Here is a 14,765-nt window from a genome sequence, read left to right on the forward strand (position 1 = left end):
TATCGTTTCAGCTACATTTTGACCATTTTGCGACGCTATTTATATTTTAACCCTCGCCGGGACCCAAGGGGCGAAGCTCGTTATGTTTCCGGTTATCCTAAAACGACGCTGGAGCGTCTGAATTCAAAACGGAATTATAATCCATCGAACACGGGGGGGTTACTTATTTGCCCATCCAATAAATAAAATTCATCCTCCCGTTTCGACTTATTACGAGACACCGGGAGCAGTCACCCTTCTCTATCGTTGCGGGCATATTTCGAGCCGACCGATGTTTACCCCGGCGCGTGCCCTTCTATTATTACCGTATCATGCTTCAAAGCAATCAGGAGTGACGTCGCGTGTAAATAAATAATTCACCGATTCCATTGAATCGTTCGCGCGCGGAGCTTTTTCCACGGGTAACCGGCGATCGACGACAGGCGACGTCGGTTTTTCCGCGTTACGCGGTGGATGTTTGTACGTGTCGCTGATAAATCCCCGGCAAATCTGTTCGCGTGGAAACGTGCTCTCTCCTCTGCCGAGCGGAAACGGGGAATAAGGGGGTGCAAACGGGGGGAGGGAGGGAGGGAGAGGGCGCAGAGCCCGTGCATCTGTCGGGGCCGCAAATTGCACGGTAGTTTTCGCGAAATGAAATTCATTCCATACGCAAATTAGCGGGTATTCATTCGTTCGTTTTCATCGCGCGGATGCACGCGCGGACGAGTCATATATTAGCCGGCGCGCGTTCGTGTCTCTTCTCGTTCTCATCCCTCGAAGCGCGTTCCACCCCTAACCGTCCGCCACCTCGGCGTATTTCTCGCCGCAAACCCCCTCGATTTTTGGAGATCCGCGTACTCGATCCGGCTTTCCCACCGCCATCGTGGGAACGTCGCCTCGGCGACGTTTTTACGCTGATTTCGCGATTCCCACCCACCGCGATGCATTCGTCAACCGACAACGTTATTACAGAATTTTACGTTTCGTTTTTTGGTCTCTCGACTTTATTACACGGGCAATTTTCGGACGAAATGCTTTATTCACTCGACAGTAAATAATAATAATAATTATAGTATCATAGATGTACACGAAAGAGCTGGAAGGTAACGTCTAAATCTCGAATACTAATTTCTGTCGCCGTTGCTAGTAAATCTCTAAAAGTGAAGTTTCACCGCCTCGATAGAAAGAAATTGACCGATATTTTTCGAACCATCGAGTCAGGAGAAATATAAATGGTCGGTATACGATTCGGTTGCAAGTATCCGTAACGCGGATGGATGCAAGTAGCGAGGCGGTGTATGGAACCCGTGTCCCCGTTCGAATGGAGAGATTAAGGCGACGGTCTAAATAGAGGGAAAACTTCTCCATCGTGCGACAAAGAAAACACGCGAAAGAACATCGGTGTCGACCTATTCCCCGTAGAACGACGAACGTCGTGCTTTTCACATCGTCGGATAAGCGTGACGTCTTTTACGACGCGATACGAGGAGATGCGGCGAAGATACCTTTCTCCGCGTATGAGACAAAAGGTGTCCCGGTTAAATGTACGATTTCTCGGATAACGCGGAACGGGGCCTTTTGTTTGTTCCTACCGTCGGTGAATAAACGTCGAAGCGAATCGTCGCAAATTGGACACCGATTCGTCGACGGAGCAAGATATTTCTTAAGTAGGCGACTTTTGGCAGAGGATCCCTCTTGCCAAGGTAGAAGCGAATATTCGTCTGTTCGAGTATGTTTGAAAATGGCCGTGAACTTTACAATGGCTTCGAATAGTGTTCGACACCGAAAGTTCTTGATAGCTTTGAAAAATCTTGAAAGTTACGACGAGCCTCGAAACTTTCGACGAGTCTTCAATGTTTTTGAACGCCACGCATAGTTGGAGTTCTGCTTCGAAACGCTGCTCCTAGCGATTGTTCGCGACAGCCATTTCTCATCTAAAAAATAACATTCAAACTCGAATTAAACATAAATTTTTAATTCTACCTAGCATAAATTAATGTAAAACACTTCTCTACCGATCGTAGAGCCACGCTATCGCTCCGAAACCACAATCGACGCACATTGACAATAAGATTAAGTAAGATTTAAAAAATATAGATAACGAATCACGCGAGTTCGGAGCTTACGAAGCGTCGAAGATAGGATTTCGAAGGTCGCGGTCCGGCCATCCGTACGAAATCCACTTTTTATCTCCAGCCACGATTCGATCGAAAAGCGATTCGTCACGGTTCTGGTTCGATTTATGACATCCACCTTGGCCCGTACGCTGCGTCAGGTTCTTTCGTTTCACCGGGTCGATCTCGTCTCGCCGAGGGTCGAGATATCAAGATCGCCAAACTCGAGTCCAACTTTGCGCGAAGCGTTTCGAGAAAAGGCATTTCCCCGATCCATCTCCAAACGTCCTCGCCCGTTGAACGACATCTTCTCAAGAAGATGGAAAGCGCCCGGTTAGTAGTTTCCGATTCGAGCATTTCTGCTCGCGAAGTAATATCGCAAACGGGCATCAACGTAGAAGCTTTCGGTACCGGTTTGTTCGCAGTAACCCATATATCCATCCACTCGGCCTCGTCTTCATCATCGCCGCGGGGCTTTCGGTCATTCGCCAGCGATACGGTCGCGTGCATGTCCCTAGGCGCGTTCTATCAGGGTGCAGCATTCTAATACAGGGATCTGGGACAAGGGGAACGATATAAGAAAGTCGGTAGAAACGTCGTCTTTTAAATTAATACGATTTTCATATTGGTAGAAGTCCAATTTTTCATACACCGAGATATTTATAGGTTTGCTCTTGAATCAACTTAAAAATATTGGCATACATTTGCAAATTTGAGTAATATTTTTAAAACCGTTAAAGAAAGTAATTTCTTAGCTACGAATGCACTTCTCCATACTTTCAATAACACCAAATTACGAAAAATAAAAACAACAGCGATTTTAAAAGCAAACATTAATTTTTAATGTCGCTGTAGTTAATAAACCCTCCGTAAGTAGAGTTTGACTGTCTCGGTCCAAGAACCTCAGCATCGTCGAGGTACCTGTTCCGTACGTAAGAAAGAGAGAAGGAAACGGGAACCAGATCGAGAACGGAAGATGGAGTCGTTGGTATTGACGGTACCAGAGGGGGTGCAGCGACGACCCCGGGGAAACGAGGGTAGGTGGGGGCGGAATGGAACGAACGGTGACCGGAGAACGAAGACGGAAGAACCGGAGGACCGCGCGCCCCAAGATACGAGTTGCAAAGGCAACGAATCGCAACAGAAAGCAAAGGGAAAGCGAGAGAGTGGAAGGGAAACTCCGAGGGATGATAGAGGAAAGCCTGATTCCCCGACTACGAGGGACAATGGACGCATCCATCGCTGGGATATGCTCCACTTTCCCTCTGTGCTTTTTTCGTCTGTCTCTCTTTCTCGCGGATCCTGTTTCGCCCTCGGATCTAGCCCTTGCTCTGTTCCTGCTACCGACAAACCGGTTTCTTTTCCGTTTTTTCCACCCTCCCCTTCCGCTTTTTCCCTTTCTTCCTCGGGCGTCCTTCCGCGTTCGATCTATCCACGACGCGTTCGCCGGGTACCCGTTAACGGGAGTCGTTGCACCGACCACCTCTTTCTCGGACTTTTCGTTTTTGCTCCGAGCGCGTTTCCCGATGCGATACAAAGCGACACCTTGTACCTCCGGAATAATTCGTGGCCCGTTTCCACCCCCGTATCGCTTCGACGCCTCGCGTTCACGAAATGGACGGCCAAACTTCCACAGTACGATTTACAAATTTAACATTGAACCTACCACAACCGGCGAAACAACCGTTTTTAAAAGTTTCGTTTACAATTTCTAACATACAATGTTATTTTAGCGCCACTTAACGTCACGACTTTTCTTATATTATTTGTACAATGAATTTTTCGATAGCCGCTTCTATTCTTATTGTTTGCTTTCCGAGAAAAATATGTAGTGTGTCTTGCCTACAACGACCAATTTATATTTTTTTTGTAAAAACCTGGACAAAATGTGATATCAAATACTGGTAATCTTCCGATGTAAATTAACAATGCGTATTAAAGATAGTTAAAGTTTACGCGCGTGCAGTTCCGAAACTACTGGTGTTTTATCTATTTTTGAGCCACTGTTAGCGGCGGCAAAGCTTCCTCTTTAAAATGGTTTTTTGTTTTTGTCGATCGGACTTTCCGTTTTCGAGATATCGTAATTTATGTAAAGAGGTATTTTTTAAATTCCACTATCCGCGCTCTCACCGCCTGAGAAACGTGTATTAACGCGTATTAAAAATACTAAAACTTTAGACGCGTGCAGTTCCGAAACTACTAGTGTTTTATCCATTATTAAGCCACTGTTAGCGGCGGCAAGGCCTCCCCTTTAAAATGGTTTTTTGTTTTTGTCGATCGGACTTTCCGTTTTCGAGATATCGTAATTTATGTAAAGAGGTATTTTTCTTAATTTGACTATCTCTGTCTTCGTCTGACGCGTCGCGTCGTACCTCCTTGTCGCACGTGAGACGTGACTCTCGTGACCTAGTTTCGGGCGTAGTATTTCCAAGAATTTACTACTACGCACTGTTTACTACTGTCACGCGCGCGAGTTCATTGATTCAATGAAACGTAAACAAACGCTTCGATCCCTCGTATCTCCGAAACTAGCCACCGCATCGACGTGAAACTAAAATCGCTATATCTCCGGAACTAATTAAGCTATCGACTTGTACAAACGCTCATTTTAAAGGGCATTTCATCCCCTATCCAACGAACCTAACAGCTATTATTATTTATACTGTCTTCTATGTTTATTTTGAAATTTTCTTTTACTCTACGCACCCAAAGTAGTTTCAGCAATTTTTACTGGTGATTTGATCAGTCATGATAGCAACGGGCATACATGAAGTGTCGGTAGGTTTAGTATGAAATCGACGACGACGTTTACTTTTTATATAAAAAGAAAATAACGATACGAACGGTACAAGTTGTTGTAATATATTCAATACTGTTTTAGCAACCCTTCGTCAACTTTTTCGATCCTTTCGCGTATGCAACGCAGTTATTAGAACTTTTTAAATAAATTGTATGTTTTAAAATTACATTTATAACTTGGTTGCACCTCGTATAATTGGTTCGTCGGAGCTCGCACTAGCGTAATAGTATTTCGTCCCCAACGATCGCGACCGCTAATAGCGGTGCCGCCCACGCAGAGCACTTCGATCGAGAGTATTCGACACTCAAAGGGTTTTATTAATAACGTAAATTACAGTAACGTAAGTTAATCCATAACATAGATTATCGCGTAAATTTAGCTCGACGTAACGTTATTAACGACCGACAACAAATTAAATACTAAAATAAAAGTGAAAAGATTATACTTTGGCGAGAATATTTGGCAGTAGATATAATTTATTTATATATTCGTTGATTATTTATCCAGGCAGACGACTAAGAAGTTTTCTTTTTCTGTTGCAGGTACATTACGAACAGATGCAAGGACCGAGTTTTTAAGCGAAGCGAGATCAGTTTTAAGCCGATACCAGTGGTACATACTCTTAAACAGATTAGTCCAAAATAATTTAATATTAAATAAGGTGATTTGCTAACTTGGTAGAAATTACACTTTCGACCACGCGAGCGCGTAGAATAAGATTATAGGCGATTCGTTGAATAAAAATGGCACTTCATCGAGGAAGGAAGTGGCAAAGGAAAACGGTACAAAGCGACAGGCGGAAAAACGAAACAGGGACAAAAATCGGACAAATACGATTGTCCACGGAGGACCACACAAAGTTAATCGCGTTTCGTCGACGCGTTAATCTCGTTTCCTGTACCTCGACGCCATATGTACGCTCAAACGCGTTCCCGTTCTTTGCTCTTGCAACGGGAGGATCGGGGATCGTATCTCACCCATCGAGTTAAAATTTTGCAAACTCGTTCGAGCGTCAAACACAAGCTGTCCCGTTGTTTGCCCGTCACACTCCGAGATCTTAATCCAGATGTCAAACGAAAAGAAAATGTTACGAAATAATTCTGTCTTTATTCGCAAACTTTATGTAACGTTTCTTTTACCTGTGTGACTTCTGGATAAGGAAATTTAATGAAAATTGAGTTATATTCATCAAATCAAATCAAAGAATGAAACGATGAAACTCTCCCAAATTTCACACGAACTACAATATGGTTAAATTTTATCGAAATGCCGCGTGTCTGAGTGGCAAAAGTGATCGATGTGGCACGGTATGTCGCGTTCGATCGAGTCCTCCGAAGCCGTCAGAGTATCGGAAAACTTGGCGAATCGATCGACTAGACTTTTTTTTTCCGAGGTACCGTTAAATGCAAATCGCCGACCTGTTACTCCACTCAATAGGGGTTGGAAGGGGTTCGAACGGAGGCGAGCCGAATCGCACCGTGTCGCGCTTCCGAATTGATCACAATTTATTACCTCGTCGAAACGAACGTCGGATAAAAGCGACGGCGCTCGATGGCGCTAATCGAACCGACTACTCTCACACCCTTCTAATCCGGTAACAACAGCACGGACCCGCTTTTTCGAAAAACAAATCTCCGTTCACGATCGCAAAAATTCTCTCGAAATTTCGACCGTTGTTTTTCTTCCCTCGCCCCGGGCCATTTTACGCCGTGTCGCCGGGGAAGTAATGGCGGTATTAGCCGCATGTAAAAGCGACCAACCTTGCGGTAAAAATTACAGAACTATCTATGGAAACCAGATAGAACAATTTTAGAAAAGATAAACTCTGCAACGTTGCGGAATGGAGGAAAAATATGATGGAATTTTTTCCAACGTTTGGAGAGAAAAGCAATTTATGTGAAAAAATCGGTTGGAAACGTGATTTTATCTCGTTCGTATGCTTCAATAGAACTTTGATTCGAATCTGTGGAGCGCAAAATAAAATAACGGTATTTATTTGCGAGGAAAGTATGAATTTATTTACCTTTCCTCGAGGAATCTTTTTACTCCTCGAGGTAAATATTTCCTTTTAGATAACTCGAAGCAATTTTATTTTTCCGAAGTTAACGCGAACGCAGTGTCGTATTTATTTCAAGAATCCTGGTCAAAGTTAAAAGGGGTAGATTTGTAGTAAGCTCGCGACGAGATTGTATTGCACAAAGGACAGAGGAAAAGGAGTCGTTTTAACGTTTTTATCAATGAAACAAAACTCGAAAACACGAACAACTGGATACTATAAAGCGAATAAAAGAGAATTGCATTGTAGTTCTTTAATTATGTTCGCTTTTTAGAAAGTTTTGAACACCTTGAAAAAATTAAAAATAATCCCAATATGTCTGCTTTCTGTCTGCAAAAAAGTAATTTACAAACCTGTTCAAACTTCAGTGGACTCTTATATTGCGATTTGTAGCGCGTGCAGCATATGTGATTGTAACTCTGTGCTCTTTAATATTTACCAACGCTCTCCCTGAGTAAATTTTTTTGCAGCATTTTTGGAGATAAAGTTCCTCGGTATCTGTTTTTTTTTTTATATTGTTTGCAAGTTTTCTTATCTTTGGTAACTTTTCCTTAAATGCATATTATACTCAGACGCGATATCACCAAACTAATCATCGAACGTACAAGTAGGATGGTCGTAGAATTTATGACGAAAATTTCAGAGTAGCAGAAACGTTTCGGAAATAAATGATCCTACGACCATTAATCTCTTAATTTTTCATTTTTATCTCGGAGGAGCGAATAATGGTACCCGATAGTGCATTATTAATGATCATGACGAACTACCAGCCAACCATACAAGGTGTTCGCCTACAAGTGGATGCGTTTAGCGCGAAATATCTATAAATCGTGCATTTCAATTTCCGCTTATCCGATCCCCGACGACGCAATATGGTTACTTTTCTCATTATACGAGACACGAAATTCCGCCCGATAATCATATACGCGTTGGAATCGTACAATATTGAATTTACTAAATTGTTTTTTTTTTTTCGGGCCTGGATGCGATATTGCGCGTTCCGTGGAGTACGCGTCTCGGTGCAAATAAGTAAATACATATTCGCGGACGTGTGGGAGGCAACGGTGTACGTATATATAGGCGGTGTTTGTGCTGCACTTCATCGGGGGGCTACGACGGTGTATCCTAGCTGGAACAGGAATATACTCTATCTCTTTTTGCTTCCGGATCGCGTTTGGTCGCGCGAGGAGAAGCTCGAGAGCTCGTGACCAGGAAATGCAATTAGGGAAGTTCTGGCTCGGTATTGAAGCCTAATTTTTCCCTTCCACGGAAGAAGAGGGTAGGGGAACGGTTAGGTATTCTCTCGTTTTCTACACCCCATGCCGCATTCAACCCTTGTCCAGTGGCGGTGCACATTGTTCGGGCGATACGAATCCGCTGTCTATTGACGTTGCCGTTCGTCGAATGCTCTACCGTTCTCTCCGTGTCTCTCCTTTTTTTTTTCTCCTCTACCACCCGCCCTGCCTCCGCCTCTTTTATATCGTTACGTTTTCTCCCTGCCTCTTTTTATTCTGTCCCTCTGCCTTCGCCGTCCCCTTCGCCTCCGTCCGTCTATTTTTCTGTCTTCCTCTCGGTCGTTGTAACGCAGCGGCGGGAGCCGCGACTTTATTAGAATTTTATTGGATCGCTGCGACCGCTTTCATTAAGCTGGATGTAGCTAATTGAGTCGAGGCTTTTACTTCCGTAACTCTTTTTCTCGGTCCACCGTGGTATAGTGCCCACTCCATCCCCGTCGTCGACGTAGCTCGATACAAAACTCGTCGCGTAGGCACAGGGATCGCGTCTCTCTCGCGACAAAACGACCGGATCTCGAACCCGCGACTCTCGGGGCTCGTTGCTTCCCAGCCGAGAGACCCGTTTTTCAATCTCGTCCTGTCCCTTTCGTTTCCTTGCCCCCCCCCATCCTTCGTTTACTTTCCCTTAAACCCCTTACTTTTGCTTCTTCGTCGATTCCCGTCGGCGGCATTCGATTTCCTTCGCGTTTTCTTCGTTTTCTACCGACGGATTCTCTCCTCTTCTTTTCCTCGTCCCCGCCGCCCCCACCAACCCTCTCTCGGACGACGAGAGCGCGTTTAACCTTCGGGAAAGATGAATGCGTCGGATGGCTGCCGCGAAGCTTACAGAGCGCACCCTTTATGTCGGGGATAATCCTCGCGACCGCTTGGTGCTACGGCCTCGCCTCCAGTCACCACCACCACCTCCCCTCTCGCGTCCCGCGTTGTCTCTTTGCATCCACACCCCCTGTTTCCATCCTGTCACCATTATCATGTTCCCATTGAGACCAGTTTCTTTTCCTCCGACGCAGAGAAACTTTTCCTCCCACGTGCTCGCTCGGAAACGATGTCGAGACCCCTCCGGCTTCAACCTGGGGGATTCCGGGTCACCGAAGACCCATTTTCGACGATTGTTTTCGATGTACATTGTTCCTGCCACCGCATATACCGATCCTGGCATCCCACGCACTTAGACCTTCAATGTATCCCCGTCACTCCGATCTCTCGTGCTCCGTAACTTCTGCTATGGGGGGTGTCCCAAGGCTTTAACGGCCAAACTTTCCACGTTTCGATATGGGAAGAATTTTATGCAAAAATATGTCAGTGTAAGAATGTACAAACTTGCGAGAAAAGTGAAAGTTGCTACAAATTGCAATCACAACTTTCTTGCAATATAATTTTTTTTAGAAATTATCGTAGGAGAAAAGTTGTCCGATTCTGTAGGGCGAATATTACAGTAAAATATGTGGAATAAATTTCCGGTAAATCTGGCGTTAAACGCAGGAAAGGAATCATTGGAACAGTCGATGGTTTCACAAAGGGCGAAGAATAACTTTGAAACCCGGAAAGCGTCGGAGGAATTACAGGCGCATTTGGAACGGGCGATAAACGTAGCACGAGATGAAGTAATGTTTCACGTACGTCGGTAATAATGTTTAACCTACGGGGGTTTCTTTTATCAGCGTTGACGCTCCCTTCTAAATATGGCGTGCCTTTTTCCCCCTTTTTGTCGGTGCAAAGAGAAAGAGGCAGAGACGCGTGCAGACCAGAGAAGAGTGCCGCTTTTTACGCGTCTACTCTGGAATCGATAGATTAACTCCGACGTGCTATATAAAATCTAACCCCTTTTAGCGCGTGACGCGGAAAAAGCTCTGTCGCCTTTGTCACTGCCCGATCCATGTCCACGTCGACGAATAATTGCGTCCCATCATTATGTCCCGTTCATTTATCGGCGAAGGTGGCTTTTCGGTCCTATTACCGACGACATTTTTTGTCTTAATCGATCCTGGTAATAATAATAAAGAACAGGGACGAATAGAAAAACACGGCTCGATAAAAATCCGGAAATAAATCGCGTCTTTCGAAATTTCGACTATCTTTTAGAACGACGAATTAATATCTAAAATAATTCACGCGGTGTCTGTGGATTTCGTGAAATCGAGGGTCGTTAATAATTTCGTCTTCTGAAAGGGGGTGACAAGTAAAGGGAAGTTTAAGAAGCACTTGCTTTAAAGAGCCATCGATAACGAGTAAAGAGCAAGAAGACCAAAGTAGTTCGGGGCCAAAGTTCGGCGATAATTTGCCAATTCGAATTCGTACGAACGCGCCTCGTAATCGATTTGGGGACGAAGCCAAGGGACTGCACCGGATTGATCATCACGCTTCGTTGGAGTAATCGATCGTTCGGCTCGATGGAACGCGCGATCTCGCGTGTGCTCGTGTGTCTCGCGAGGGCAAACGAGGAATCGTTTAAGATCGATTCCCACTAGGGTAAAAGACCCAAGAAATGCGCCCACATTTTCGTAAAAATTTGTCTTAATCAGGAACAAGAACTCTTGATTTTCGTCGGGTAATCAGCTATTTCGGCGTATAAGCTTCGGAACGTCGAAGTACAAGCAATGTAAACTTTCGTTTTTAAAGCTGCGAACCGACACTGACGATCGTCCATGGTGGGAATCAGCCTTTAAGAGTCAGACTGGAGTTTTAGGATCCCAAGAGTGTTCGCCAGCCGTGTCGCGTTCGCACGTGCGCTCGCTATTATATTACGGTTTCAACGGTTATATATACGCAGACACTCTCGTACGCACGTTAAAGCGAGAAACAAGTCCAGAATAGACGTGGTGCACGGTGGGAAGACCGCAGACGTGGATCCCCGCGTCTCGATCACAATATACTGGTCGGCACGTCGCGAAATTAATAATCCCGGGGTAGTCCTGATGGACTCGCAGCCAGTCGTTTACGCCGATGTATTCCGCTGTAGATCGAAGAAAAGCCCAGGGGCAACGCCTCGCTCGTTCTCCTCTGGGAACGTCTAATTAATTTATCCAATTATTAGCAGACTGGCACTGTAACCCGCCTGGATTATCAAAAGGGCAGAATATCCTGCAGCCTTGCCAGGGGAGACCCAGTCGAGCCGATACGCTCTTAGTCTTCAATTTTTCTCATTTTTCCTCGGTTTAATTACTTAACACGATGAAATCGCTTCTGTATTTATTTATTTATTCGTTGCACCAGCAGAACCCATTTCGTACGTACAAATTAAACGAAGGGACAACCTGGCTTTCTGCATGAAATTCATTAAAATTCTACCAATATTAGATTTTATAGTACATGGTAACAAGTATTCAACCGTGACCTGCTCGATTCGAGGGTAGTTTTTACTCCATTTTCTACCAGAGTAATCAGTAATCAGTGCTCCAAAGCTGTTACACTGTAGATTTAAGTTCTCGAGACGATCGTAAAGAACTTTTGTTTCGAATAACTGTTACGAAGGGCCCAAGTTGTCGTAGCTGGCGCGTCTAACGGAGGATTAAGGATGGGACGAGTCGCCGGACCCGTAATGCGTTCCGCGTCAGAGTCCGTGGAACAACGGAAATGCTCCGTCTTTGATGAAGATTCCATTTAGGAGGAGCAAGCACTTTGCGAGCATTCCCAACCTCGTTTCATCGATAGTGTGTACTCAGGCCTTGGAACGTTCCGTTCGTGTACCTCAAAGACACTCAACGAGAAGGGCTCGCGCATACCATGAGCACGCCTATCCCGAAGCAGCGTGCCTCCTTCACGATAAGATCTCCACGTATCGAATTTAACGATTTCCTTGAACGTCGGGCGGCAAATATTAGCATAGCTATTATTGCTCTTCGGTCGGTTGGTTCCCTTACGCGATCGGATCGAATTCAAGCGCGCGTCGTACCGGAAGAAAACCGAGCAACCTTACGATAAATGGCTCGCGCGGTTTTATCGGAATCGAAATACGCGTTAAAGAACGTCTCGATTACCCATCGTTCGTTTATTTTTCTGTTTTCCTGCAGCACGATCTTGCAACAGAGCGATTTACAATCGTCTGACAATTATTTGCGAGCGTTGCATACCGTTTGCATTCCATTTATAGTCCACCGTCACCATTGTGAGCTCGAGATATCGTGACTGGATGGTAGCCAACGTTTTTTGTAAACAAATTAACTTACGATCGATTACTCGGTCATCAAAACTGGTATATTTTGTATGGAATGACTATTTTCACGTTTGCTAAACATTGGTACATGTTTGTACATCGCTCTGTGTACGTAAGAGAAGTGTACATTGTCCCTCGCGAAGTGACGAGTACTGTTTCATAGTTAAGACGTGCCGCGAAGTACGAGTAGAGCTCAAACAGCATTTTTGATGCAACTGTTGGTCCTTTTGACTCGCGGGACAATGCAATAGTAAAATGTCAGCTTTCGATGTTTGTGTTAGCCCTGAAAACTGGCACTACTCCAAGTATAAGGGTACAGAAATGTCACAATTTATATTTCTAGAAAGTATCAAGAGCTTTGAAACGTTAAATCGACTTGTTAAAGACTATTAGAAGATTATATCTCCATGAAAGTGTTACCAATGGATTGCTGAGTTTTCCCCGGTGAAAACGAGCCCAAACACGACCTCGTTTGGACTATCTTTACGCATTCCATATTCGCATAATCGTAAAAAATTTTCGATCATGCGAAACTAAAAGTTGTCCAAAGACCACCGTGTTTGTACTCGTTTTTCTCGGGGAAACCTCACCAATCCGTTGGTAATATCCATATAAATATCCAACGTCGGATACACTTATAATTTTCATCAAGACTCGTCCAGTATCCCTTTAAAAAATCGGCGATTCCCGAACTGGAAATTCGATTTCCCCGGAGATAACTTCGTTACGTTTCATTTATCCGGCCATTACCACAATAAGCACAAACGAGAATCGATCGAACAATTGCAGAGAACCCATAAATGGCCTAACAACGAGTTTCTCTCGTCGATCGATTAAATACAACTAGACGCAATTGATAAGCTCGTAACCGTTCGTGGCACGCTCGAGAATTGTAAATGCAATTACAACACAGTTACAGATACTTACAGGCGTTATCGTACTGTTCGTGGGTTCGTTTGTTTTCGCAAAGTGTCGTTGAAAAAAGTTGAAGTTTCGTCGGCAGTCTAGCCAGAACGGTAGAATTTCTGCATAATTGCGGGAAAACTGGGTTGAACATTCCTGCAAGTATCGAGTACAGAACGTGCAGTGATCGAGGCAGGCTGATCCAATCAGGAAATCCCCACTTTCACGGTGGATCTCCACTATCTATGGTTATTACTACCTGTTACTATCAGCTTCAACTTCAGCCGTTGCTAAGTGATCATCCCTTCCACTCGTCGGTGCAATGTAACGAACGAGGTATTCATCCAATTATCGAGGTTCTGTTGCATGCTACATTGTACAAGGCTTATCAAAGGCGTAGAATTTATTTGCCTATTGATGAGTTTGAATAGTTAAACAAGATCGATAATCGTTCTATGTTGTTACGCGTACAGTGTCTAGAGATCTAAGAATCTTTCGTTTATCAAACGTAGAGTGTATCTAGTAATTGCGGTTGAGAACTCTATCTCGAGGGAAGTTAAACAAAATTGTATAATTTTGTTCAAAATAGAAGATCACTTGAAATAGTATAATATTAATGTCACGTAACGAGCACATATTTTAACTTCGATTCGTTAGTGGTTTCTACGGTTCGAAACGGTTGCCAACCGAAGGATATTTTCAAGCCGGTGTCGCGCGTAATAAGATATGTAAATTATTCGCACCGGAAACCACAAGCGCCACGGCTCGAGCTCACACCTGAAATCTACGAACTCGTTAAAGCGGTATCTCATTTTTAATTTGGTTTCGCGGCCGATCCAATCTGCTGGCTTCCGGGGGTTTAGCAACTTTCGAAGAAGTTCGCTATCCGCTCCACGACTTTCCTTCCGTCTGAGCCTCGCGTTCCTAATCTACTGGCTCTCCCTTTCTCCTTTTCGCTCTTCGAGCTTCGTTCGAAATACTTCCGTCGGTCTCGCGACGGAACTTAGATCCTCGTAACTCCCGACGAGCGTTTCCGTTCCTCGCTGAAACGCAAGAAAACTTTTTACTTTTTCGTCTTTTCTATCGCGCGTACGAACGACCTCGACTTTCGTACGGAACCCTATTCTGTTCTACGAGGACGTTAACGAGGCATAAAAGCCGACCGTATCGTATAATTCGAGTTTAAATTTTGGACAGTAATGCTCAAATATGGTACGGGAATAGTAGAATTTCATGAATAATATTTTTCTATTTCTTTTTACGGTATGGTCCGTGAAAACTTTTATGCAGACATCGTGCACCGGAGTTGGACCTTCGATTCGGTCGTAACTTTCTTAGTATCGAGGATAAAATATTTATTTTTCAATGTTGGGAAATCGTCTCTTTGGCTGCCTAGAAACTGTCTTTATTAGAGTCTATGTAGACAATTATAACAGCTATTTCGAAGACGCCAGAGATATTTGTT

The 14,765-nt window shown here is 44.3% G+C and overlaps 1 protein-coding gene across 3 annotated transcripts in view; it reads left to right on the forward strand.

Moving 5' to 3' along the window:
• Window positions 1-14,765, forward strand: part of Slip1 (SLo interacting protein 1) — a 105,945-nt gene that overhangs the window by 28,179 nt on the left and 63,001 nt on the right. For 2 of the 3 annotated variants that reach the window (XM_076763313.1, XM_076763312.1), the window contains exon 2: window positions 5,436-5,505. The exons of the other annotated variant lie outside the window; for it this stretch is intronic. The gene's annotated coding sequence lies outside the window, so the exon portion shown is untranslated. The remainder of the gene's footprint in view (window positions 1-5,435; window positions 5,506-14,765) is intronic. 3 annotated transcript variants of the gene reach the window in all.

The sequence above is a fragment of the Colletes latitarsis genome, chromosome 4 (genome assembly GCF_051014445.1).
Source record: "Colletes latitarsis isolate SP2378_abdomen chromosome 4, iyColLati1, whole genome shotgun sequence".
NCBI classification, from domain to species: Eukaryota; Metazoa; Arthropoda; class Insecta; order Hymenoptera; family Colletidae; genus Colletes; species Colletes latitarsis.